The 26,209-nt window shown below is 45.0% G+C and overlaps 1 protein-coding gene across 12 annotated transcripts in view; it reads left to right on the top strand.

The window, feature by feature from the left end:
• The window catches only part of ABLIM2 (actin binding LIM protein family member 2), a 1,607,463-nt gene that overhangs the window by 982,366 nt on the left and 598,888 nt on the right, over positions 1-26,209 (top strand). The gene's annotated exons all lie outside the window — the stretch shown is intronic.

The raw sequence follows: 26,209 nt of genomic DNA, 5'->3' as shown, positions 1-26,209 counted from the left end.
CCTCAGAAGGAAGTGGGAGAGGGACCTGGGTTGTGGAGTGGGGGACGGGCTATAGGGGCGCATTTGCAGCAGGGCGTTTAAGACATCCATCTCCTGCCAATATAAAACACATGCTGTCAAACTCCTTCATAGATGGCAGTACGACCTGATCACCCTCTCAAGGATGTTCCCGGACATTAACCCAGAGTGCTGGCACGGATGCGGGGAAAAAGCCGACTATTGGCATATGTGGTGGTCGTGCACGAAGATCCAAGCCTTCTGGTCTGAGGTCCTGAGCTAGTTAAGGGAGGCGGGAGAGGGGGTTTACCCACAAGATCCAATCCTGATAATGTTTGGCCTTCAGCTGAGGGAGGAGCGTTGGGAGAAACGGCCTGACCTGATGCACTCGTTACTCCTGGCAGCTCGAGCAGCTCGGGCTAGAACATGGAAAAGGACCGGCCTCCCCACGAAAAGTGCGTGGGTAGGTGTGGCCAAGGATATCTACTTCATGGAAAGACTCACAGCGGCTACGCAGGGCTCGAGCGCCCAGATAGAGATGGACTGGCTACAATTTATGGAGGCTTTCGGCCACACAGAGGAAACGCCCTGTGAATCACGGGGTCTCATAACCCGGCCGGAAACTATTCGTAGCAAGTAACACTATGCCTTAGTTTTTTGAGGAGTCGGTTTAACCACGGACGGCCATTAGCCCGGTCGGAGTTGTTCTAGGAGAAGAGTTTCGGACGATCCGTCCCGTGCCTTGAACTATGGGGTTTGGGGGGGGAGGATTTCAAGGGATGTATGTTTGGATTGTAAAGTTATGATGGGCATTTGCCCAAAAGTTGATACGCTGTAGAAGCCGCTTGTTACCATTAAATGCCAATAAAATTTGATTTAAAAAAAAAAAAAAGTCAAACAGTGTTTTATTTCCATCAGCTACTAAACTCAGAACTTCTACTTTGACTGGCTTTTAATTGGTGTTGTGTATTGGTTATAGAACTTTTTTTAATGAATCCTTGGACCATGGCTGTTATGGTTTCTGAACCTCGTAAATATGAACTTTATAGCAGAATTTAAGGTAGAACTTGAGTGGGCACTGTCTCTGTGATTCTCCTTTGAATTAAACAGAAATGTAGACTTTTTTCCCTTCCCTTAGTTTCCTTTGCCCCTTTGCTCCTAAACCCTTCATGAATCTATGAATACCTTGTCCCAAATATCTTATGAAATAATTGTCTCTCTACAGTATTACGTGTATTGTTACCTCTGTGATTATTTTCTTTGCAGCCTTACAGTAATAAACATGGGTGTTTGGATTTCCTTTTCCTCTCAACATTTTCTTAAACTTGTAGACAGAGTTATTTGGTCCTTGCTCTGCCTCAGGTGGTCAAAAGCTCTGTGAGGGTTAGCTACAGACCCACGTTCCTGACAAACAGTTCATGAAAGTGAGGGATACAATATGATGATGACAGACCCAAGACCCAAGTTCATCTAAGACTTTTATTCAGCAAAACCAGCAGCTCCATTCCAACCACACATATCCCCTGCCAGGACCCTCCCTCAATGGGATTACACCTACAGGCTAGATGGCTTTTTGGGTTGGAAATGGCACCAATATTTCTATGGGGTTTGATTGTGGCAGGAATTCAGTGGGGCACAAGAAGTAGACCTTTTTGTGGAGGAACAGGACAACACAACCTCGGGACACCATTTGGGCTGAGAGAGCTAGAATAAACATGAGGCATCTGTCAGGAAAAGGGTCTGATTATACGAGAGAATAGTCTACACAGTGGGGGGCTGCACATGGAAAGAGCCTCATGTTTTAAAATATAATGAAGGCTTCGGTCCATGGGTCTATCCTGATCAGGGTCCTTAAAACTGGAGTGTGGATGAATGACTGGATATGACTCCATCCTTCCTTTTACCCTTTTGGGGGTTGTGCCTATGATCCCTCCTCGAAACTTCCGACTATATAAAGGGGAGGCTAAGGAAACTGTAGACAAGAAAATAAGTTATGTTACAGATTTGAAAGTGATTGATGTCAGAGAATGTCACTATGAAGAGAGAGATTTCACAGCTTTGCAGTCTACAAATGATGAGGTTGCTTCGGTGCAGAGTCCTCCTTTTATCATATTATCATGGCTCTATTTCTCCATGGCTACCATGAGGATGGAAATGTCTGGCCCTTCATCAGTGTTGGCATCTCTCAAGTTCGGGAACTTCGTTTCCTCAGTAATGTCAGATGTCCAGACTATCACTAGGTTTGCCTACTGTTTGGGTTTTCTGAGCATTTTCAGTGCCGCCTCCCTGGTTCCCTTCCATGCTCATTTCATGTAACTCGCTCTGCTATGTCTCCATATGTGTGACCTATTTCCTCTCAATATATACAGGTTCATTTGCCTTAGAGTGCAGGACAACTCTATCCACATTCCGCACTCTACCTTCCTTTGTTCAAATTGCTGAATTTAAAACTGCTATGTGGTAGTGCCACTCAGATCTAGTCCCCTTACAGAGAGAGAGAGAGAGAGAGAGAGAGAGAGAGAGAGAGAGAGAGTGTGTGTGTGTGTGTGTACCACAATGATGACATCACAGATGACATCACTGATGACAGTACTAATTCAATCATACTTGACATCACTGATGAGATCAATAATTGCATCAAATGTGATATTACTGTTTAAATATGTTAGAATATTTTTATTGACCTCTTTTGATACATTATTTTATTTTATTACACATGACATGGAACAATACACTGATACAGAAGTATGATATGATTATGTGTGGAACATTAATTTGTAGTACTTATCAACTTATAAAGGTTCAAACGAAAATATGTAACGTATACAAATGATTTGAATTTCATATATTAGTAAACAGTTACAATACTTAATTGCAGGGAAAGTACCGGATTCTTGAAAATCTTTTTCAGTTATTTCAAACATAGGCCCTCATTACAATACTGGCGGTAACCCATGGCGGTATTAGCACTATGGGTGCTGCCGGTATTGTAACGAGTCCACCAATGTTCAATGGGGAATTACCACCCCATTCCAAGGTTGGCGGGGCGGTAATTCCCCATTGAACATTGGCCCTTCCCCATTCCCATTTTTGCCCCATAGGGCATAATGGAAATGGGGAAGGCGGTAAGTACGGTACCGCAAATTGCGGTACCATACTTACCTCGAGAGTCCCTTTGCGGGCCCCTACTTTAACGGCTGGTCTAGACCAGCCGTTAAGGTCGCGTCCCGCAAAGGGACCTTGTAGTAAGGCGCTAAGTGGTTAACGGCACCGCAGCCTTTTATGGCGCCGTTAACCACTTAGCGCCTGGGTCGTAATGAGGCCCTTAGTATATAAAGTATATGTAGTAGTACAAAAATAGACATATATAGAAGTAGAAACATGTTTAATAGTAAGTGTTATAAAACTAGTCACTGTTCACATATAAATGTACAATTCTCTGCACTGTAATAACATTACATGAAAAAAGTATTTTCTAAATGACAAGGTTTTTTTTTTAATCACTTGCATTCCGGTTTAAATTGTTAACTTGCACTGATAGCACCTTTGTTCTTGCTTGAATACTACGCCCTAAGTGCTTAACACTAAGCCAGTAGCTAAGCTAATTAGCCAACCGCTGGACTCCCTCACTTGCTTCCTTATTATGCCACATGCCGCCTAACTACCCGGCTCATGAAAATGGCAATTGACCAACTTGAAATGTACTATCGTTGTTTTCTATGATTGAACCACTAAGCCAATCTGTAGTAAGTACTTGAACCATCCTCATAAACATTACGAGTAGCTACCTTCCTCATCATCCTATTAAATAATTGTCTAGTGCCTAAACCTAAACTAGCTTATAACTTGCTAGACATGCCTATGCACAACTTTATACGCATTTGCTCATCTGGCCAGCTTCAACAACTGCCACATTGACCACAATGATCCTTCCCACCTCAGTCACCACGGCTTATAATGACAAGTATGCAACCCTGCAACCTACCCATGACCATAACACTATCCCTAGTAAGAGTAGTATTTCCCTCTCTATGTCTATTTCATTTCCAGACCATGACTCTATAGCATCTACCAAGTTCTTGCCATCTTGGCCATTACAGCCTGCCAACTCTACTGCCACGAAATCAGTAAACAATACCAACTCTCTTACGCCTATCCAATGGATCCAACCCTATGCCTCCCAACCGGTTCCCATGATAATCCGGAACCTGAGACTAGGATCCAGACTCAAACAGCCCTACCTACCAGCTTCTAAGCATAATGCCTTAATCAACACCAAGTCCACGTCCATTAGGAAAATTACCTTGATTTCATGCTATGACACTACCAAAAGTAATTCTATCCATTCAACCAATACCACAGTGCCTCCAAGCAAACCTTACAACACAAGTATGCCTATCAAAGGAGCACTTATCAATGCAAGGTCATTGATAGCACACGCATTAGACATTGCTGACCTTATTATCTCTAATCAGCTAGACGTCCTGGCCATAACAGAGACCTGGCTACATACTGAAGCAGGCCCAAAACTATCTCTAGCCATTGCAGATAACTACACTATCACCACACTTGACAGAGAATCCTTATAGGTGGCAGAGTCGCTGTTATTCTCAAGACCGACCTCATCCTAAGGACCTTGCTGGACCTTCCATTCCCATCAGCTGAGCTCCTATCTTTAAAGCTCCCACTCTCAGCTTCACACTAAAAATCCACCTCATGTACAGACCACCTGGGCCAATATCCACCGTCAAGGAAGATATCTCACAACTCCTCTCCACTAACACCAAACCAGTATCACAAATCTTGCTGCTTGGTGATTTTAATTTAGGCTTCCTAGAGGCAAATGATAACAATGCCACTACCATAGCCAACTCGATCACAATACTTGGATTCTCTCATCGTATCACTAAACCTGCACACAATAAAGCAAGAATCCTAGATAGGATTGCAGACCTTAATCGCGAAACTAACATTCTCTCTAATGTACCCTGTGCATGGAAAGACCACCATTTCGTCTCTTTCACCCTACAGTCCAGTACTCATCTGAACCTTCCCATTGCCCTGGCACCACCGGCATTAACCAGAAATATCAAGAATATTACAACATAGAATCTACTGCCTCTCCTACAACATATCCTTAATTACCAAACCACTAATATTGACCCTTTGACATTTGTAGATCTATACAACCTAACTCTCTGCCAAGCCATCGACACAATAGCTCCATTGAAACTGCGTAAAAATGCTAAGCCTCATGCTCACCTAAACTCGTGGCTCACCCCTAGCCTCAAAACCTGCGTAACAACAATTGAAAAGCTGAAACCGCATGGAAAAACCACTCTTCAGCCCCTAACAAAGACATATTCTTAAAAGCAGCCAGCTGCTAGATGTCAGCCATCCTCCAAACAAAAAGCGACACTTACAATATCAGAATCATCAATGCTGAATCTGGCTCTAGAGAGCTAGTCATTATCATTAGAGAGCTAAAGTCGCCCACATCCCCTACTGAAACTTGCTCCAAAGACAAGAGTTGGTGCACTAAGATACAAGCATCACTACTAGATAAAATATCACTGCTCCAAACCAAAATTGAAAAGAAAAAAACTCAGCATCGCCTCCGAACCAGTCTCACATAAGTCCCAGCCTTCAACTGTTAAACCATGCAGCCTATTCAAATTCACTCCTCTGTCCACTAAGGAAGTTGAAAACATAATATCTAGCCTCAAAACACAAGAAGTCAGGGCGACATATGCATTGCAAACATCATCAAAGAGGCAGCAAGAGAACTCGCACCTTCCATCACCACATTTATAAACACCTCATTTGAAGCTAGCACAGTACCAGCTAATCTGAAGGACACTTGGGTCCTTCCACTGTTAAAAACTGCAACCTCGACCTGGAAATTCTCATGAATTACAGACCTATCACCACAGTGCCATTCTTGCTGAATATTTTAGACAGGGCTGCCTATCTAAAAATACAGGCACACCTAGAAACTAACTGGTCAGTAGACTGTACAAGCTAATCGTGTCACATTATCAGAGTAATGACAATTTACGGAGAGTTTGGAGTGAGAGACTTGGGTCTGAGATAGATATCGATGCCTGGCAGAATATGTATTGTAATGTCTCTCTGTGTTCGCTGAATCTGAGTGAAAGGTCTCGCCAGATTAAGATTCTGAATCGCGTGTATTGGTGTCCTGAAACACTTCATAAACGGGGCATGTCTGACAGTGCTGATTGTTGGGGTTGTGTTCAGGAAGTTGGGTCGCTGGAACACATGCTGTGGAGCTGTGTGAGGGTCAGAGATTTGTGTAATAAGGTCTGTGATGTGTGTGGCAGGATCACGGGTGGAGGGTCTGTCCTTGATTTTAGGACGGTAGTCCTAGGGGATGACTCTGGGTTGGATGATGTCAGCTCTGCCCTTAAAAAGTGGATTTTTAGGGCATTCATTGTGGCCAAGAGGTTGATTCTCCATGGGTGGAAAGGTCGGGTCCCTCCGTCCTTTGAGGAATGGATCCAGGAAATGCATAGCCTGTCAAGGAAAGAAAAGTTGATATACAAACTGAAATGTAAATTGTCTTCATTTGAGAAGGTCTGGAACGTGTTTAACAATTTCTTTTATTTTTTTGTTTGTTTTCACACATTCTCTTTCTGTAGTTATGCTTGTGGATTCTTATATGTTTCTGTATTTCTGTACATATTATAAATGAATAATTTAAAAAAAATAGAAACTAACAATCTTCTGGCCTGCGACATTCTGGGTTTAGACCCAGACACAGCAGCAAAACTGCACTAATAGACTTGAAAACTCAAATAGACGACCAAAAACACAAAGGTAACATAACCCTCCTTCTATTGCTAGATTTATCAGCCACCTTCAACCTTGCCAGTCATAAAGTCTTGTGCAAGCACCTTACTTTATCAGCTCATTTCTCAGACAAAGCTACGGCCTGGATACAATCCTTCCTTGACAAGAGGACGATGAGAGTATTCTCACCTACTGCATCGGCTGATACAGCACCAGTGACTTGTGGAGTATCATAAGGGTCCTGCATTTCACCAATGCTGTACAATATTTTCACCAAGCCTCTGTTCGATGATCTCAACCACTTGGGTGTCATCTACACTAACTATGCAGATGACACCCAAGTCCTCATCCCTATCACTGGGAATTATGACCTTGATACAAAACTACTGAACAAAATCTACCTCATCATTCAGGCATGGATGGCCACAGACGGCCTCTGCCTTAACAATGTGAAGACCGAGTTACTTCTTACTGGCTCCCAAGCCAAACTAAATAAACTTGACATCAGGTTTAATTCTTTTAACATAGACAGCATCAACATACCAGTGTCCAAGGAAGTCAAGACGCTTGGGTACTATTTTGATTCATCCTTGACCTTGACCAGACAAGTGAATGCGACAGCATCTGCCCCAGCTTATACTTGCAAACTAACACATGCCTGCAGACCTTTCCTATCAACAACAAGTTGCTCTACGTTAGCTAGGGCACTCATTTTATCCAAATTGGATTACTGCACTATACTTAGGAACTAACAAGCAAAACTTTAAAAACTACAAATACTGCAAAACAATGCGCTTAGATCTGCCCTCGACATACCGAGATCCCATCATATATCTGAAACTAGACGCAATTCCCATCAGTCAAGAACAGAATCACATTCAAAACTCTTGCTCTCACCCACAAATCAGCACCCAAATACCCGATATGTACATTTATTAAAAGTCAATCATACCAACCTACCAGATCCACAACACTACATTGTCTCAGATTTAATCTACATAAATCAGGAGGCAGCAGCTTCCCTGTCCTAGCATGCATCAAAACTGTGGAACTCCCTACCCATAGCACTAAGAGCAGAACCATCATTCTCCCGATTCAGGACAAATGTAAAAAACTGGCTTAATACTCGATTCGATAAATGTCTATTCCCTCTCGCTAGTCTTATTTAACTGTTAACCTCTTACCAATTTCCCTTTACTTACAATATATATATATATGCTTACATTACTACTTCTATATGTGATGTATCTTTTCCTATAATCCTGTATGCTTGTACATAACCCCATATGTTTGTCTTTTGTATTACACGTAACCTACTATTCTGTAACCTGCTACTGTAACTTTTGTACAATGCAACCTACGTAATGCTCCCAGATACCCGAGGGTCAGGTGCGCTATAAAATAAACAACAATACAATACAATACAATACAATACAAGAGAACGTATATGCCTATGTGCATTGGGATAATATATAATCTAAGAATTATATGTATGGTTAATATGCAAAAAAATCAGTTACTTATACTGCATAATTGTATACCGCGCATTACATTTTAAGAAACAAATGGAGAATACATTGTACTGTGTATGTATGGTATATGTACATATATGTTATGTTAAAAAACATAGTTGTCATATTTCAAAATGTAATTAATCAAACCAGTGGTGTCAGTGATATCATGCATGATGTAACTGGTGACAACATCAGTGATGTCATGTATGATGTAATTAATGATGTCATCATTGATGTCGTCTGTGATGTAATTGTTGTGGTCATACGCTGTGCACCAGAGATTGCATTGTTAAGTTGGACTTGCTCGAAATGCGATTGAGGATTTCAGGGGGTTTGTTGCATTAAATCTGATCACCTTGACTCTCTCTTAAACAAGGGTTTTTTCACTGAGTTTCAAAGGTTTTGTTGCCATGTATTTTATACGTTAAATCTGATCACCTTTACTCTATCTTAACTAAAGTGTGTTCAATGAATTTCAAGGGTTTGGTTATACTATAGCTACTTTGGGGTCCACTAGCCATGGATTTCGGATGTGGCCACTGTACATGTTGCATCAATAGGTTTCTTTAGGACCCACTAGCCATGACATTGGGCACAGAGAACCATTATCCCATCCAAGCACTGCGGTTCAAAACAATCAGTATTCCCAAAGGAGTCCCGACATAACAGAAGAGTTTTGAGTCTCTTTGTGAAGTGGAGAAAGTTATTAGACTCTTTAAGGTAGTGGGGGAGGTAATTCCAAAGTTTGATGGCACACCTTTTGATTTTCATTTCTGAAAAGCCTCCCTGCTGCATAGCACCAAGGTCGATATATATGAAGGTTTTAAGAAACAGGGAGCACACCCATGTCTCTGTCGAATATTTTAAAAACTAGTGGATGAATTTACCCCAAGCCATTCAAGGAAATTACATCAATGCTTTGTGCCTAAATTGTTTCTTATTTGGTCCGAATTGGCCTTGTGGTTTTTGAGCTACTGCTGTTTGAAAACTGCACTTTTTCTCTAGGAAAATGAATCTAGGTAGACCAGGGGTGCACAACTGATTTTGACAGAGGGCCGAAAGTACCTTACATGAGGGCTATAGTGGGCCGAAAAGTAAATGTGGGCAGGGGCGCTAGGCGGGGCGTGGCAGGAGGCTTTTACAACCCCCAATTTGTATTAAACACATGGAAAAAGAATGTTTTTGAGGGGTAACGATTTTTATTTGCATTTCAAACTTACATTTTGTATTGCACTTTTTCCATTGTTATAATTTATTTCTATTTAGTTATTGTATATCGTCTGTTTCATTAAATTATATATATTTTATTGACCCTTGATTGGACATTCTGTTATTTTGGACTGATATAGTTTGCTGTTTGGGTTCCCCAAGAGGAGTATGGCCTTCGTTGAGTCAGGTTTCCTCAAAAAGCAAAGGATATACATCTCCTAACTGTGCCTGTTTTAACTTTATTATTGGGTTCACTCTTGGAAACACTATGCCCCATGGCTCCCACCCCCAAACCAAACACTATGCCCCATGGCTCCCTCGCCACCCCCAACCAAACACTATGCCCCATGGCTCCCTCAACCCCAACCAAACACTATGCCCCATGGCCTCATCACCCCCAACTAAACACTATGCCCCGTGGCTCCCACCCCCAATAAAACACTATTCCCCATGGCCCCCTCACCCCCAACCAAAGACTATGCCCCATGGCTCCCTCAACCCCCAACCAAACACTATGCCCCATGTACCTCACCCCAACCAAACACTATGCCCCATGGCTCCCACCCCCAACCAAACACTATGCCCCATGGCTCCCTCAACACCCAACCAAACACTATGCCCCATGGCCCCCTAACCCCCAAACAAACACTATGTCCCATGGCCCACACCCCTCAAGCAAACACTATGCCCCATGTCCCTCACCCCAACCAAACACTATGCCCCATGGCCCCCTCACCCCCAACCAAACACTATGCCCCATGGCCCCCTCACCCCCAACCAAACACTATGCCCCATGGCCCCCACCCCTCAAGCAAACACTATGCCCCATGTCCCTCACCCCAACCAAACACTATACCCCATGGCCCCCTCACCTCCAGCCAAACACTATGCCCCATGGCTCCCTCAACCCCCAACCAAACACTATGCCCCATGGCCCCCTCAACCCCCAACCAAACACTATGCCCATCAGGGGCACCCATCCCCAATCAGGCACAAACTCGAACCCACCAACTCAGCATACACACACTCAGACATTCACCCATACAGACCCGAACCCCCACCCCCCAATTCAGCTACAAACTCTCAAGCATGCACCCATATAGACCCGAACCCTCCACCCCCCAAATCAGCACACTCTCAACCATGCACCCATACAGACCCGAACCCCCCACCCCCAACTCAGCACAAAAACTCTCAAGCATCCACCCATACAAACCTGAACCTCCCACCCCCCAACTCAGCACACACACTCAAACATGCACCCATACAGACCCAAACCCCCCACCCCCCAAATCAGCACACTCTCAAACATGCACCCATACAAACTCGAACCCCCACCCCCCAACTCAGCACACAAACTCTCAAGCATGCACCCATACAGACCGGAACCCCCCACCCCCAACTCAGCACACTCTCAACCATGCACCCATACAGACCCGAACCCCCCACCCCCCCAACTCAGCACACAAACTCTCAAGCATGCACCCATACAGACCCGAACCCCCCACCCCCCAACTCAGCACACAAACTCTCAAGCATGCACCCATACAGACCCGAACCCCCAACCCTCAAATCAGCACACTCTCAAACAAGCACCCATATAGACCCGAACCCCCACCCCCCAAATCAGCACACTCTCAAACATGCACCCATACAGACCCAAACCCCCCACCCCCCAAATCAGCACACTCTCAAACATGCGCCCATACAGACCCGAACCCCCATTCCCCAACTCAGCACACAAACTCTCAAGCATACACCCATACAGACCCAAACCCCCCACCCCCCAACTCAGCGCACACACTCTCAAGCATGCACCCATACAGACCAGAACCCCCACCCTCAAATCAGCATACAAACTAGCAAGCATGCACACATACAGACCCTGCATCTCAACATACACCGCACTTACACTCCAAAACAAACATTCATGCACACCCGACACCACCCACCCCCGCATCTCAACATACACAACACAAACATTCAAAAACAAACATTCATGCACACCCGACACCCCCCACCCCCGCACCTCAACATACACAACACAAACATACAAAAACAAACATTCATGCACACCCGACACCCCTCCACACCCCATCTCAACACACACAACACAAACATACAGCAAAACAGACCCGACACACAAACACAAACAGACCACTTACCGGAGACGTGCTGGAAGGCAGGTAAGTTGGAACGCTGGCGAGGTAACTGGAATCGTACTACGGCTGGCGTGGTCCAAGGCTGAAATGCCTTCCAGCATCAAGCCTTATGGACCACGCCAGACGTAGTGCTGACACTCCATTGGTGCAGCACACACTCGTAGGAGCGATGTGGTGCATGTGTGATGATCCAATGAGGGCCAGTGTTTTGTCCAGCCCGGAAGACAACAAAGACTTTCCTAATGGAGGGCGGCCGATGCTGCTTGCGGGCCGCCTTCCATTAGGAACGTCTTTGTGCCTCGCAGGCCAGACAAAATGGCATGGCGGGCCGCAACTGAATTTTGCAAAAAAGAAAATCAATATTAATTTCCCTGTTCTTTCACTCCCACCTCGAGACATCGAACATTGACGCCGGTCCGAAGAACAAACAACCGTTGAGAGCTGCATGATGGACTTTGGGCCTCGGAAGGCCTCTGGCCTCGGCCCTGCAAGTAGGGAGAGTGGGGGTGGAAACATACTCTACACTCTTTATTTTCCTACACACACTAGCCCGCTGCCATAAGGTGACATGTGGAGAGTACTCCATTTAAATTTTGCCCCAAGTGCAACCGCAAGTACCCTTGGTTTGACAAACACACCACCTGTAATCTCTGCTTGCCGAGGGACCACCCCGAAGCTAACTGCAGAGCGTGTAGGCTTTTTGAAGCTAAAACACTCAAGGACCGCTCCACTAAATGTTGGGCCCACCACGCCAGGCAGCTTGAGGCCATGGAAGTGGTGGGTGCCTTCAGTGATGGCAGCAACGCCACCCTTTCAGACGGCGAAGGCACAGGGGTGTCTAAAGACACCCAAGCGCTAGTCCCCGACCTCAGAGGATTGTCTGGCAGGGCAGTTGGCAGTTATGGGGAACACACCCAGCGACACGAGCGATACCCATTCTTCTTCTACATCTAAGAACACTAAGGCCAACAGAGACTCGACACGCGTGTCGAGTTCACAGAAGAAAGAGGCAGAAAGAGAGCGGTCCACCGAATCGGTGTCCTCTTGGCGTTCCAGGTCGAGATCACCGCATGACACACGGCAACTGTCCACAGTTGCCAAGAGTGCCTTGCTCACTAAAGTAACAGAGGTACGGTCGTTCGAAGACGAATCCGACCTCCATCCCCAAGCCGCACACCCAAAGTCGGCTCCGGCAGCCCGTGCAGCATCTGCCTCCGAGTCCCGACGTGCACACTCAAAAGAGAGAAAGTGTACTCCCGAATCTCGATGCCAGGTGTCTAAAGATTCCGGAAAGGCCAAACCGTCAGGGAAACACTCTTCCACTCACAGGAAAGTGGACAAACAGCAGAAAATGTCTACACATTCAACTTCTGCACCCCAGGTACACAAGGGCAAACACAGGTCGTCAGATAAGGACAGATCTAAGACCCCTGTCCCTGTCGCTACACCCAGGCTCACCCCTCTCACTCCTTACGATATGGGATTAGTAGATGAACCTTGACAGGAGGTAGTCATCCCCAGTTCCGGAGTATAGAGTACTGAGGACATAGACAGGGTGATGAGGAGAATGTCTTCCTTAGCTAATTTTTATGAAAAAAATCCACAGCATTTTCTTAGTTATACCCCTGACAATGCTACTCCTTCAGGATCCAAGGATCCTCAGCCTCCTAATAAGAGATCTTGTCTTGATACTCCAGCTCAGGGACTGTCTTCAGACCCTTACTATATTCAGCCTTACCAATAGTATGAGGACGACCCAGACGTACTGGTGCTGGAAGACCAAACTGGGGTCGAGTATTATGGAGATGACGAGGGCCAGGTTGAGGAGGAGGAAGACGTTGCGGAAGTCTACAATATGGACTCCCCTGTTAGCAAGGAACCACAGGTTACTGACTCACCTATAGATAACCAGCCCCTTCTAAATCAGGTCTTGGCTAAAGCTGCAGAGCACTTCCACATAGATACTCAGGGGGCGCAGGAAGAGAGGGGCTTTGCAGAGGAGCTAGTGAGGGACAAAAGAACCATTGCTCAAGTCATTCCGATTCTCAAATCTATCCAACGTAGAATTGATCCTTCCCTTCTCACTCCTAATCTCACCAAGATGTTTAGGGCCGCCCAGTCAGACCCTCTTTACATAAGAGGTCAACTGAAGCCCGACTCCCTGGTAATCACAAACACTAGGAAAAGAGCGGGACACCTCTATCATCATCTGAGGCTCCCCCAGACAAGGAGAGCAAAAGAATGTATGGGTTAGGAAGGAAAGTAGCCTGCACTTCCACTTACCAGGCAAGGATTGCCAACACCACCACTCTGCTGGCAAGCTATATTTGCCATCAGTGGGAGCAGGTAGCTGCACTCATTGACTCTGTACCGGAACCACTAAAGGGTCAGTTGGCCCAAATCGAGTCGGAGGGTAGAGCCGTGTCTGGTTGCATTCTGAAGACAACTTTTGACGCCGCAGATAATGCAGGCCGGCTCATAGCAGAGAGCACTGTCATTAAAAGGCACGCTCGGCTAAGACAGTCCGGGTTTAAACCCGAGACCCAAGCAACCCTTATTGACATGCCGGTGGAACCAAATGTCTTGTTTGGCAAAGCGGTAGAGGATGCACTAAAAACTGCCAAAGACGAGTATGATACTCTAAAGTCCCTGGGACAATTGACGAATAAGCCCACTAATCAAAGAGGGAATAGTCATTTTTGTCGCTCACGCGCCCAAAATTCCCAGAGGGGCTTCAATTACGCACAGGGACAGGGTACGTCATGGTGTGGCAACCAGCAGACTACCCAAAGTTACGGCAGAGGTAACAAGAGGGGCCGTGGTAGAGGTAGAGGCAGCCCCGGCAAAGGCGGTAAACCTCCCGCAAAGCAGTGACGTTCCCTTCAGGGATCACATCAGACAGATGGGTGCTGTCCACAGTGTCCGCAGGATACTGCATCGAATTGCTAAGGCACCCCGGCAACCACCCGCCACGGCAAAAGATATATTCACTGGACCACCAGAAGATCCTCCTCGAGGAAATCGTCAATCTTCTCGCAAACGATGCAATAGAACTCGTCCCGGGCAACCAGGTAAACAAGGGTATCTATTCAACCTGCTTCCTGTGCCAAAAAAATATTTGACAATGCGCCCAGTATTAGACTTACGCCCTGCAAACAAGTATGTCAAGCCCCAAAAATTTTGCATGACTACTCTCCAAGAAGTAATCCCCCTCCTAAAAAGGGGGGATTACATGGCAACATTGGACATTAAAGATGCCTATTTACATATTTCCATGTTCCCAGTGCACAGAAGATACTTGCGCTTTAAGGTGTACAGTCAGCACTACCAGTTCAAGGTGCTGCCCTTCGGTATAGCCTCGGCTCCAAGGGTATTCACCAAGGTACTGGCGGTGGCGGGGACACCCCTACGCAGGGAGGCAATCCCAGTGTACCCTTACCTGGACGGCTGGCTCATCACGGGGGAGACCCCAGTAATTTGCAGATCAAACATCCAAAGAACGAACAACCTACTCTTCGAATTGTGTTTCTCTATCAACGAGAAAAAATCAAGCCTGGTGCCAAGCACCTCCAAGCAGTTCCTAGGAGCTGTACTAAACATTCAAGTGGGGTTGGCCTTTCCATCAGAGGAAATAATTCGGAATCTACTACTGCAAATTCCTCTATATCAGCCCGGTCGCCAGATAAGGATGCGCAAAGCGATCCGTTTACTAGGCATGATGGTGTCTTGTATTTACCTGGTCCCCCACGCGTGCCTGTGCATGCGACCCATGCAAGAATGGTTGGCGAAACAGTGGTCTCAGGCAAGTGGTCAGTTTGACGATCTAGTGGTCATTTCGCCAACACTTGTGCAAAGTCTTCACTGGTGGACAAGAGAGAACCTGTCGAAGGGGAAACCCTTTTACGATCCGGAGGTACAAGCTGTAGTCATTAGACACATCCATGTCAGGGTGAGGAGCACACCTCCTCCACCACACAGCTCAGGGTCTCTGGTCTCACACAGTGGCCAAGAATCATATCAATCTGCTAGAACTCCTGGCAGTCTTCAGAGCGCTTTGAGCGTTCGAACCCCGCCTGTTGAACCTGTCAGTACAGATCCTAACAGACAGTACGACAGCAATGTTTTACATAAACAAACAGGGAGGGACTCGTTCGCCAAATCTATCCAGGCTTGCCCAGAAAATTTGGACATGGGCACTCAGACGGAACATTGACCTGTCATCTCAACATGTTCCAGGGGATCTCAATTCACTAGCAGACGCTTTAAGCAGAGATCCCATCCCAGAAGAACACAAATGGTGTCTACACAGAGAAGTCGTAGAAGACATCTTCTCACAGTGGAGTTTCCCCACTATAGACCTATTCGCCACAAGCGAAAACAGGCAATGCCCAGGATTCGCATCCAGGTTCCCTCAGCCAGACTCCAAGGGGAACCCCCTGTGGATGTTTGCCTATGCTTTTCCACCAACCCCTCTCATGAGAAAAGTGGTCAACAAGATGCACAGGGAATCAATGACGCTCATCCTAGTTGCTCCCATGTGTGCGAGGCAACCGTGGTTCCCACACCTACGCAGACTAGCAGTGTGCGAACCCATCAGACTCCCGTGCTGGAAAACCCTGCTATCCCAGCACCAAGGTCAAACAGTGCATCTTCAACCCAGCTCAATGAACTTGGCAGCATGGCTCCTGAAGTCATAGAGTTCGGCATCTCAATTTACCACAGAGGTGCATGGACATCCTAAAGGAATCTAGGAAACCAAACACGAGACACTGTTATTTTGATAAATGGAAAAGATGTATTATGTGGTGCCAGAACAAGCAAATAAACCCGGTTGATTGCACTCCTTCCAATATTGTCACCTACATGCTCCACCTGCTGGATGCAGAGTTGGTATTTAACTCACTGAAGGTACACCTGGTGGTGCTGTCAGCCTACACCACCTCCCATAACAAGGTTTCATGGTGGGAAGTACCAGTGGTTAAAGCCTTCATGGAAGGGCTAAAGAAACTCCACCCTCCAATTTCTAACCCACCACCAGGATGGGACCTTTATGTGGTGCTTGCTAAACTCATGGGCCCACCCTTTGAACCCATGCATAAAGCCAGTCTCAAACAACTGACCTATAAAACTGCCTTCTTAGTAGCCATTACATCCATAAGAAGGGTCAGTGAAATTCAGGCTCTGTCAGTGCAGGATCCTTTCTTTACTGTTCATAAGGATAAACTGGTTCTACGAACACACCCTAGGTTCTCACCTAAGTTCATTTCTAAATTCCACGTTAAACAGTCCATTGAGCTTCTGGCCTTCTTCCAAGAACCCAAAAGCTCTGCTGAGGTGAAACTACACACTCTAGATGTGCGAAGAGCGGTCCTCTACTATGTAGACAAGACCAGGCTGCTAAGAAAAACAGACCAACTGTTTTATTCCGTAGCTACAGGCAGAGAGGGAGATCGCACCTCTAAAGGTGCCATCTCGAAGTGGATAGTCAATTGTATTCAGCTATGAAACTCCCTTTCTGAAAGAACTCTGCCTTTTACGCCAAGAGCCCACTCTACAAGAGGCACTGGGGCCACTCTGGCTTTCATTGCAAATGTACCCCTTGACACCATTTGCAAAGCAGCTACTTGGAGCTCTATTCACACTTTTACTCAGCACTACTGCATTGACACTCATTCCAAGACAGATACTCAAGTGGGACAAGCCGTTCTAAGACACCGGTTTGCTCATGACCCTTATCACATCCCACCTCCTTCTTCTAACACCGTTCGCTAATCTGTGCACAGCATGTGATCCAAGCAGATTCCACAAGCCTCAGAAGGGATACATTACTCACCGTAATCGTATTTCTGATGCTTGTATCTGCTTAGATTCACATGCGACCCGCCCCTCCTCCCCTCTGAGAGAAGACGCATGGATGCTTGTAGGCTTATCTATCTATCTATCTGCTTGGATAATCTGTACTCACGCTACTCCTCATGCTACCCCATGTCAGAAAAAATACAATCTGAGGGTCCTACACGCATGAGGGAGCATAGGTAAAGTGGACGTCAAACTAGGCATAGTATTACTGGCACGCCCTGTGTCGACGCCCATTTTTGAATTTCGAAAAACAAATTGTAATACTCCGCAGCTTCCACTAGATGTCAGCCTATGCACAGCATGTGAATCTAAGCAGATACAAGCATCAGAAATACGATTACGGTGAGTAATGTATCCCATATATATATCTTACTTTAGTAACCTTGATTCTTGATGGGTCGAATCTGCCTTCTACATCTTCAGATGAATGTACTCTCCCTCTACCCAGTTTGGATTCCTCATATCCTTAGATGTTCTCCCCCTCATCACTTCTGGTTGAGATTTACTCTGCTTGGATAGGAATGTACCCTATATAATTGGCGCATATTTTGAAAGTCTTTCACAATGAACAACCTGTCTTTTACATTGTCTTTCACCGCACAGTTAAACCTCTTCACCATGCCACTGTCCTGTGTGCGGTACAGTGCCGAGATGTGATGTTTATACCTCTTCTTTTAATTAACTCTTGGATTTCTGATCAAAGTGTGTGGCATGCCTTCTCTACTAAAGCCTTCCATTAGAAATTATATTGCATTAGCAGTAGTAAAACTCTGTTTAAAGGCCACCTTTGGTCAATGACTGTAATAATGTGTGAGTACTAACCTAAACATTTTGCTATGTCCATTTGATATAGACCTGTAATGTTAACTGCTACTGTGTCCAGGTCGTTAGGGGAGTTAAATTGGCTGTACTGGTTACTACACTGTTACTACACTTATTGAACATTCTCACATACCTATCTGTCTCCCTATCCATAACCGGCCTCTTGAAACATTCTCTCACTATAATTCTGGTTCCTGAGATTCCTAGATATCCAGTATGTATATTCTGTATGGTATTTACCCTTATCACCTTTGTGGTGATATATTTATATACTCTCCTCAACAGGCATCCTTATACAGACAGTTCTTCAGCAATCTGCACATATTCTTAATATTGGGCCACACCTTGTGAATTTAGTTCATTGCTAAATTAAGTATAGGATCTATTTATTTCAGATTCTGCCATTCCTCCTGCCATTCCTCCTGGTTATTATTTTGTACCCATTTACCTCGCAAACATTATTATGCAGATGTTTACCATATTGTATTCTGTCCCCTTGTTCCTCTAAATACTGATTGCCTCTTTGTATTGCCATGGGTGGATATCAGAAAACCTATAAGAGAGTGTCCTTATGATTATTGAGAGCCTCAGGGATTTTTTTGTGTCACAGCACACTTCTTGGTTTTTGTTTTTATCTGTCTTTGTTTTGACTTTTCTCGACAACCCCAACGTCACCTCTCCTAGTATTGTGTGGCATTGAAGCTGCTACCAGTGCAATCCTTGTACCTTGTCCTAGGATTATTAGCATTGTGTTACCAAAGCAAGACATATTGCTTCTCCTCCTACTTCCGGGGTTCGTCATTAGCAGTTCCCGCTTCGGAGCTATGTGATCACTGCGCGGCCTGAAATTCCGACGGTGAAAAGTTTGAATCCGGAAATGGAGCCTCGCAGTGATCACGTAGATTGCTTTTTCACACATCCCCTTCATCCGCTACCCCTTACCCATACTCGCTTGTCGGCGGCACACTTCCTTTGATTCCCGTGCCCCGACTCCCCCATTCCCCTGTGACGTCAGTTCCCAATTCCCAGCATGGGTTGGAAATGCTGCTGCAGGCTACTTGTTTTTTCTTTCTTTTGGATCTTTATTGTCCCCCACCACCCATATAATGGAAGCAGGGGACACTCCCGAAACCCATTTTCCCCAACATGGGAAGCGGGGGACACCACTGCAACCCCTGCTCCCCTCATTCGGTAAAGTGGGATTCGATATTTTCCTTACTGCCAAATGCCCAGTAAAAGTGCATTCAACATTTCTTTTTCGATATTTTCTCAGAATACCACTGTTTCTACCGGGGTACATTTGGGCAACATTTTCTACTCCTCTGTGTGTTCTCGAAGGCATTCAAGATGATTTTAATGGGCTGGTGACTGTGCTGCTACCACAAGGGTCTGGGTTAATCCCTCTTCTTCCATGTCCTCCATACCCAGCTAGCTGTACTTCAATTCTTTCTCTCAAAGTCTGTCTCCCACCTGCTACAGGTCTCTAGCAGGCCCTTGAGTCTAGTCCATACCGTTGATGTAGTCAGTCGATTGTGCAGTTCACAGGACTTAGCCACCTCTGCTATGTATGGTATTTATAAATCAACAAAGAGCTGTATATTAGTGACGCACCCAAGGGGTGACAGGTAGAGTGTAGTGGTAGCAGAGGAGTTGGAACGGGTGGTGGCACCATGAGAGGAACGAGTAGGGTTGAGAGTAGAGCTCCGCGATTGGTGAGATGTGCTTTGAAAAGTAGGGTGTTCGGGCCATCCCTGAAGTGTAGGATGGAGTGGCCCAATCATATCTCTGTTGGTAACCTGATCTGGAAATAGGGTACATAGCAGGAAAAGGCATGTTTGCTAGTTTTTCCTTCATGTAGTTCTGTCATCCAGTCAGGTGATGTCAAGGCTTCGGGTGGTGAATTGGCCGTGTAAAGTGGTATTTAGTTGTGACTGCTTTGAAGGTGATGCTGCCTGTCTTGAACATGATGCTTGCTTGTAGGATTAGCCAGTGCAGCTTCTCTAGGTTAAATGTGAACTGTTAGAAATGTCTTAATCCTGTGATGGGGCTTGTTGCACTATGTTGGGCTGCTTTAGAAGGTGCAAGAAGACATCTGGCACAAATGTTTGTAGGGCATTGCCATATCTCAGATGTGAGATGAGCAAGGTTTCAACAGCTATTTAGAAACCTGGAGCAGGGATGAAAGGCTTGACTTTCTGGAGGTACAAGCTGGTACCATGCTGCTTGGGTCTTCCTGGTAATGGTGCGAATGTGAATACGTCAGAAGATCAACAAATACTTATCTGCAAAGAAAATAAATGCAGTACAAAACCAAGTTTTCCATCTCCTTTCCATCTACTCTGTCTAAACTGCTAACTGATTAAACTAAATAACATAAGAAAGGGCATTCATTGTACCTTCCTGCGAATCGCACACAGCATCTTCAGTAGGCAAATCAATGTCCGCATGCTCACACATCTGGAAAAAGCTATGATAATTATGCAGAGTTGAAAGCCTTATCCCAACGCGAAAATGTACGATTTCCAATCGCAATGCCTACCTTTATTGGATCAGAGATCTTTGTGAAGCTTAATGTAAGATGAATCAAGAAGTTATCAAGGACCCTCTTGATGTTTCATGTTGTCAATTATGCTTTGTAATGTAATCAGTCCCAAGTTTCGGTAAAGTGTCTTAGTGGGTCATTTTCGGAACACCAGGATCATACAACTAAAGCGTAAAAGTAAGATAAATGATCTTTACACTTTGCTTTTAAGATCCAGGTGATGTTCATACTATTTGAAGGCAGAGTGTGGACACGGAACGGCTGTATATACATTTCCATGTTGTTCTCCCATTTCTCCTTTAATGTCTTTCCACCAGCACATCTTTTTATGTTGGTGGAAAACCAAAGGGTTCTATTGGAATGCGACTAACTGTTCCACCTGGTAAAAATAAGAGGATTCCATACGAACCCATTGTCAATGCCACCTTCAAAGTGTAACAGATTGGAAAAGTGAAGAATAAAGGCAGTATTCCTTCACTCTTGTCATTTTCACTCTATTTTGGAAATGATAAAAAATTAATGGGAGGGTACGTTCTGCACTAAGCTACAAGTGGACATGTTCCCCTGCCTTGCAATTTTTCATTTATGTTATTAGGATTTCTACTGTGCACTGCTGCCATTTTCATGGTCTCCAGGTGCTCTGACGGATCTTGAAGAGAGTGGGTGGGTTTAGTTAGTTGGGAGGGGAGTAGGATGTTGACATTGCATTGCTTTGTATTTAGGTTGCATAATGGGCGAGAGGGCGTTGGCCCACCGGGTCTTGGGGCCCTCTTGCCCATTATGGTTGAGGCAGCTCAGTGAAACACAGAGCGCTCCCTCAGCTGATTTCTCTTGCTGGTGGAGGCGGGTACTCCTGTGTTCTCTGATCCGACAGTTACAATTCCCCAGCCACGCAAGCTCAATGAGCCATGCGAGGCTGGGGTCGTTTTGCTTCCCCAGCCTTGCGAGCTCATTGCTAATGCTGGCTGGGGAACTGCATTCCTTTATGTGCAAAGGGCCGCTTCTTTGCCTCCTCGCCAATACAGACAGAACAGCATGAAGTGGGGCATCTGCTCACCCACGCTTAGACCCCTGCACGTATGTGCAAGAACCAGAAAGCTTCCTGATTCCTGTTTATGCTAGCAATGACCGGAGAGGTACCTTCATGTCTTCCAGGTATGTTTGTTTATGTTCATGTATTTTGTATTTAAATTGGGTGAATGGATGCGTGCATGCTTGTGGCTATGAGTGAGTGCATGGTGATTGGTGCATGTGTCAATAGGAGAGTGCTTGCTGTGTGTATGTTGTGTAAATATGTGTGTCTGTAAGTGCATTTATTCATTTAAATATGTGAATGGATGCATGTATGCTTGTGCTATGAGTGAGTGCATGATGATGGGTGCTCGTGTGAATAAAGAGTGCTTGCTGTTCGTATGTTGTGTAAATGAGTGTCATGTTCATCTATTTATTATTTTAAAATGTGTATGGATGTGTGTATGCTCTTGTTATGAGTGAGTGCATGATGATGGGTGGTCATGTGAATGAGAAAATGCTTGCTGTGTCTATGTTGTGTAAATGTGTGTTATTTTCATAATGTAGTTATTATTTAAATATGTTTATGAATTAATGTATTTTTGTATTGTGAGTGAGTGCATTGATGATGGGTGCTCGTGTGCTTGCTGTGTGAATGTTGTGTGAGTGTGTGTGTGTTTGTGCTGGTCCCTGGAGCGGTTTTGGCGAGTGGGGGGGAGGATGTTTGTACAACAAGGGCATTTTAAAAATGCGTTTGTTGCACAATCCCCTCCCCACCAACCAAAATCAGCTCTCCTTCTGAGGTGTTGTGGGGCCCAGGGAACATGGATGGTATTTGTTTACTGCACATCTATGATAGATTTCTAGTTAAAAAAAATACCATACCTGCCACCTGCACTCCCCAACGCTTTGCATACACACATAATCATGTTGATTGTGTGCATGTGTTAGGTGCTGTGGAGCCCAGGGTCAGGCATGGTATTTTCTGGACATCTATCATAGATGTTCAGTAAAAAATACCATGCCCGCCGCCTGGACCCCATTACCTGGCATACACACATAACCACATTGATTCTGTGTGTGTGAGAGGAGCTGGGGACCCAGGGAGCAGGCACACCATTTTCTTTACTGTGCATCTATGATAGATGGGCAGTAAAAAAAAATACCATCCCTGACTCCTGTGCCCCAGCATCTCACATACACACAATGACATTCATCATGTACATGTGAGGCACTGTGGCCCAGATAGCAGGCATGGCATTTTTTACTGGGTATGCTCAATGAAGAATGCCAGCCCTGTCTGCTGGGATTCCTAGCGCTGTGCATGCAATATCAAGCCTGACCCCTAAGCCCCCCAGCAAATCACATGTACACATAATCGTTAATCTGCATATGTGAGGCGCTAGAGGGTCTGATAAATGCCCAGTAAAAAATGCTGTGACTGGGCCCCCAGCACCTTGCACGCACACAATTAATGTGTGCCTGTGAGGAGCTTGGGGACTCAGGGGTTGGACCATTATGCCCCGTAAAAAATGCCATGGTTGGACCCTGGGACCCCAGCACCTGACACGCATCTGCCCTCTGGGTGCCCAGCACATTGCACACACACATATCACATTTCAACATACATTTTTGACTGCCCATGGATGATAAAGCAAGTATGAAAAGTTTTACTACGAAGCAAGACTGGCATTTCAATGCAGCCAGTCTAGCCATTTCTTAATGTGGTATGACATTTTGTATTGTGCATCTTTGATAAAGCAAACATGATATGTGTTATTATGTAGCTCGACTGGCATTTTAGTGCAGCCTGTTTGGACATATTTTCATTCTGTGGCTTGCATGTTTAATGCTAAAGCCAACTGGCGTATGTTCCTACGTGGGGATACTGCCATACAAACATGGATATGTTTTCTTATAGTATGATTAATGGCATTATGCCCAAATCAAAGCATGGGTATGTTCATATACGGGAATACTAGAATATAATGGTGCACTCAGCATGGAGATGTATGGGCACAGCCAGTGTGAACATGTTTTATGCAGGCACATATTTTGGCAAAAGCATCATGAAAATGTGTTGGAGAAATGATCCTGTACACTTTTGGTGACTTGCATCAGTTGGATGTTTCATGATTCACCCTGCAAAACCAATTGCAAACTCTTTGGCTTTTTCCCAATTTTATTTTTTTTAAAGTGTGCTCTAAAATGCACAATTTTAACCCATTATTTTAAAACATTTCTCGGGGGTTAACCCTGCAGATCCCCCTTTTAGAGTTCTGGATGATGTCCTACGGTCGCTGGGATGCTCGGTCACTATGACATATCTGGGAGAAATATTTCGTCCAGTAAAAAAAATCACCAGCTGCCTCTGATTGCACATCGAAAGTACCATGACCTCTGTGTACTTGTAATCTTTATAGATGTGAAGTGTAGGAGGCATCGTAAGCTTTGTGTTCAGAGGTACATCCTTGTTGCTATAGTGTGGCCGTATGTTGACTAGGGGCCGAGTATATCAGCTGTAGTTAGAGGTGTACGTTTATAATATTCGAAGTGTGGAGAGAGCATCTTTTTAAAAGCTGTGTTTGAGTGGCTGCATTTGTGTGTGGTGAGTAAGGTGGAGAGAAAGTGAGGGTTAGTTAAAAGGTGGGGAGTGCTCTTGGGATTTCTGTGGTGCTTTTCAAATTATTCTATCTTTCTATCTATCTAGTATTTATATAGCACAGCTTTCACTAGGCATCAAAGCGCTTAAAGAATGCCAACAGACAGACTACAAGATTAAATAAACAGGTGGGATTTGAGCTGGGCTTTGAATTTATTAAAATCAGAAATACCTCGAAGGGACACAGGAAGCGAGTTCCACAGTTTGGGGCCCGCCACTGAGAAGGCATGGCCACCACAATGTTCCCGATTAAACAGTGGGACAGCAAGAAGAAAAGAAGAAGCAGAATGTAGTTCCCGCCCAGTATGGTAAGGCTGAAATTTCTTCTGCAGGGAAAGACAGCCTTTGCCATGGTAGACATGATGAATGATACAGAGAGATTTGAATTTAAGGTGAGCTATGACGAGAAGACAATGAAGGTCAAGTCTAACAGCTCTAACTGAATAGCCATAGGGAATACCCTTGGCAAGGCGGACAGTATCATTCAGCAACACCTGCAGGCGGTTGAGTACATAGGAAGGCTGTGCCAACAACAATGCGTTGCAGTAGCCAAGGCTACTGTTAATGGCGGCAGCTATGACAGGGCATGAAAACTATTTGGAATATTTGGAATATATTTCATTACTTTCTTCAAATGTTTAATCATGAAGAAAGCACCACTACAAATCAAACTAACCTGAGCCTCCATTATTTAGGAGGCCAAGATTTTAATACCGAGATTTTTTACTGTTTGAGATGGTATTGGTAAAGGCCCCATCGTCGATGGCCAAAAATCATTTGTCCAAAGCGCTGAGGAAGTCGGTGGGCCTACCACCAAAACTTTGGTCTCCGTTAAGGATGTTTTTGTTTTTTGTTTTTTCAATAAACTGTTACAAGAGCAAACGCCTCCACATGAAAAGCTCACCCACAATATAAGAACATATTTTTTCAAACACCAAAAACAAAGTGGGAGTTCCTTGATAGTTCTGGTTTTGGGGGGTGGGGGGATAAAAGAGAAGAAAAAGAGCAGAGCAACATAAGACTACCCACATAGTCAAAACAACAACCTGACTTCATATTGTGCAACACATTGCCCCTGTACTTGCACATCCAGCACCCTCCTCTGATTACCCATGGATTATTGCCTATATACACTAGGCCCACTATGGCAGAAATCTTAGGTAATCGCCCCCATTTTTCTCTACTCTCTACAAAATGGCACACACCTCTGTGATCTTACAGGTACCTCCCATCCTCTGGTTGAATAACCTTTAACTAAAACTCTCTCCTCTAGGACCTGAGGTGGTGCCGGGGCATCGGGAAAATCCTTAACACCCTATGGCCTACCATTCACAACTGGCTACCATCTGGTGAACACCTGTATAAACCATAGTCCAACCCCCTTTGATTTCCCTGCAAACATAAGGCCCAAGAGCATGACCCATTTGTTTAATACTAAGGAGCCTTGCTTGTCCTTTCCGGCATTCCCTGTATCAGCGCTAGCAGGCGCAGGCACCGATTTTAAAAGATCTTCTGCTCTCTCCAGACCCCATTGCCGATCCATATCTGTGTTTTTTTGTTACAGCATAGAGGTTCTAGAGTCCAGGTGGGACACCTTTTCGTTTGATTTATCAAATGTTCC

This window comes from Ambystoma mexicanum, chromosome 6q, assembly GCF_040938575.1.
Source record: "Ambystoma mexicanum isolate Mex_15411 chromosome 6q, UKY_AmexF1_1, whole genome shotgun sequence".
Lineage (NCBI taxonomy): Eukaryota > Metazoa > Chordata > Amphibia > Caudata > Ambystomatidae > Ambystoma > Ambystoma mexicanum.
Note: the sequence above shows the minus strand (reverse complement) of the source record. Positions and strands in the feature narration are given on the sequence as shown.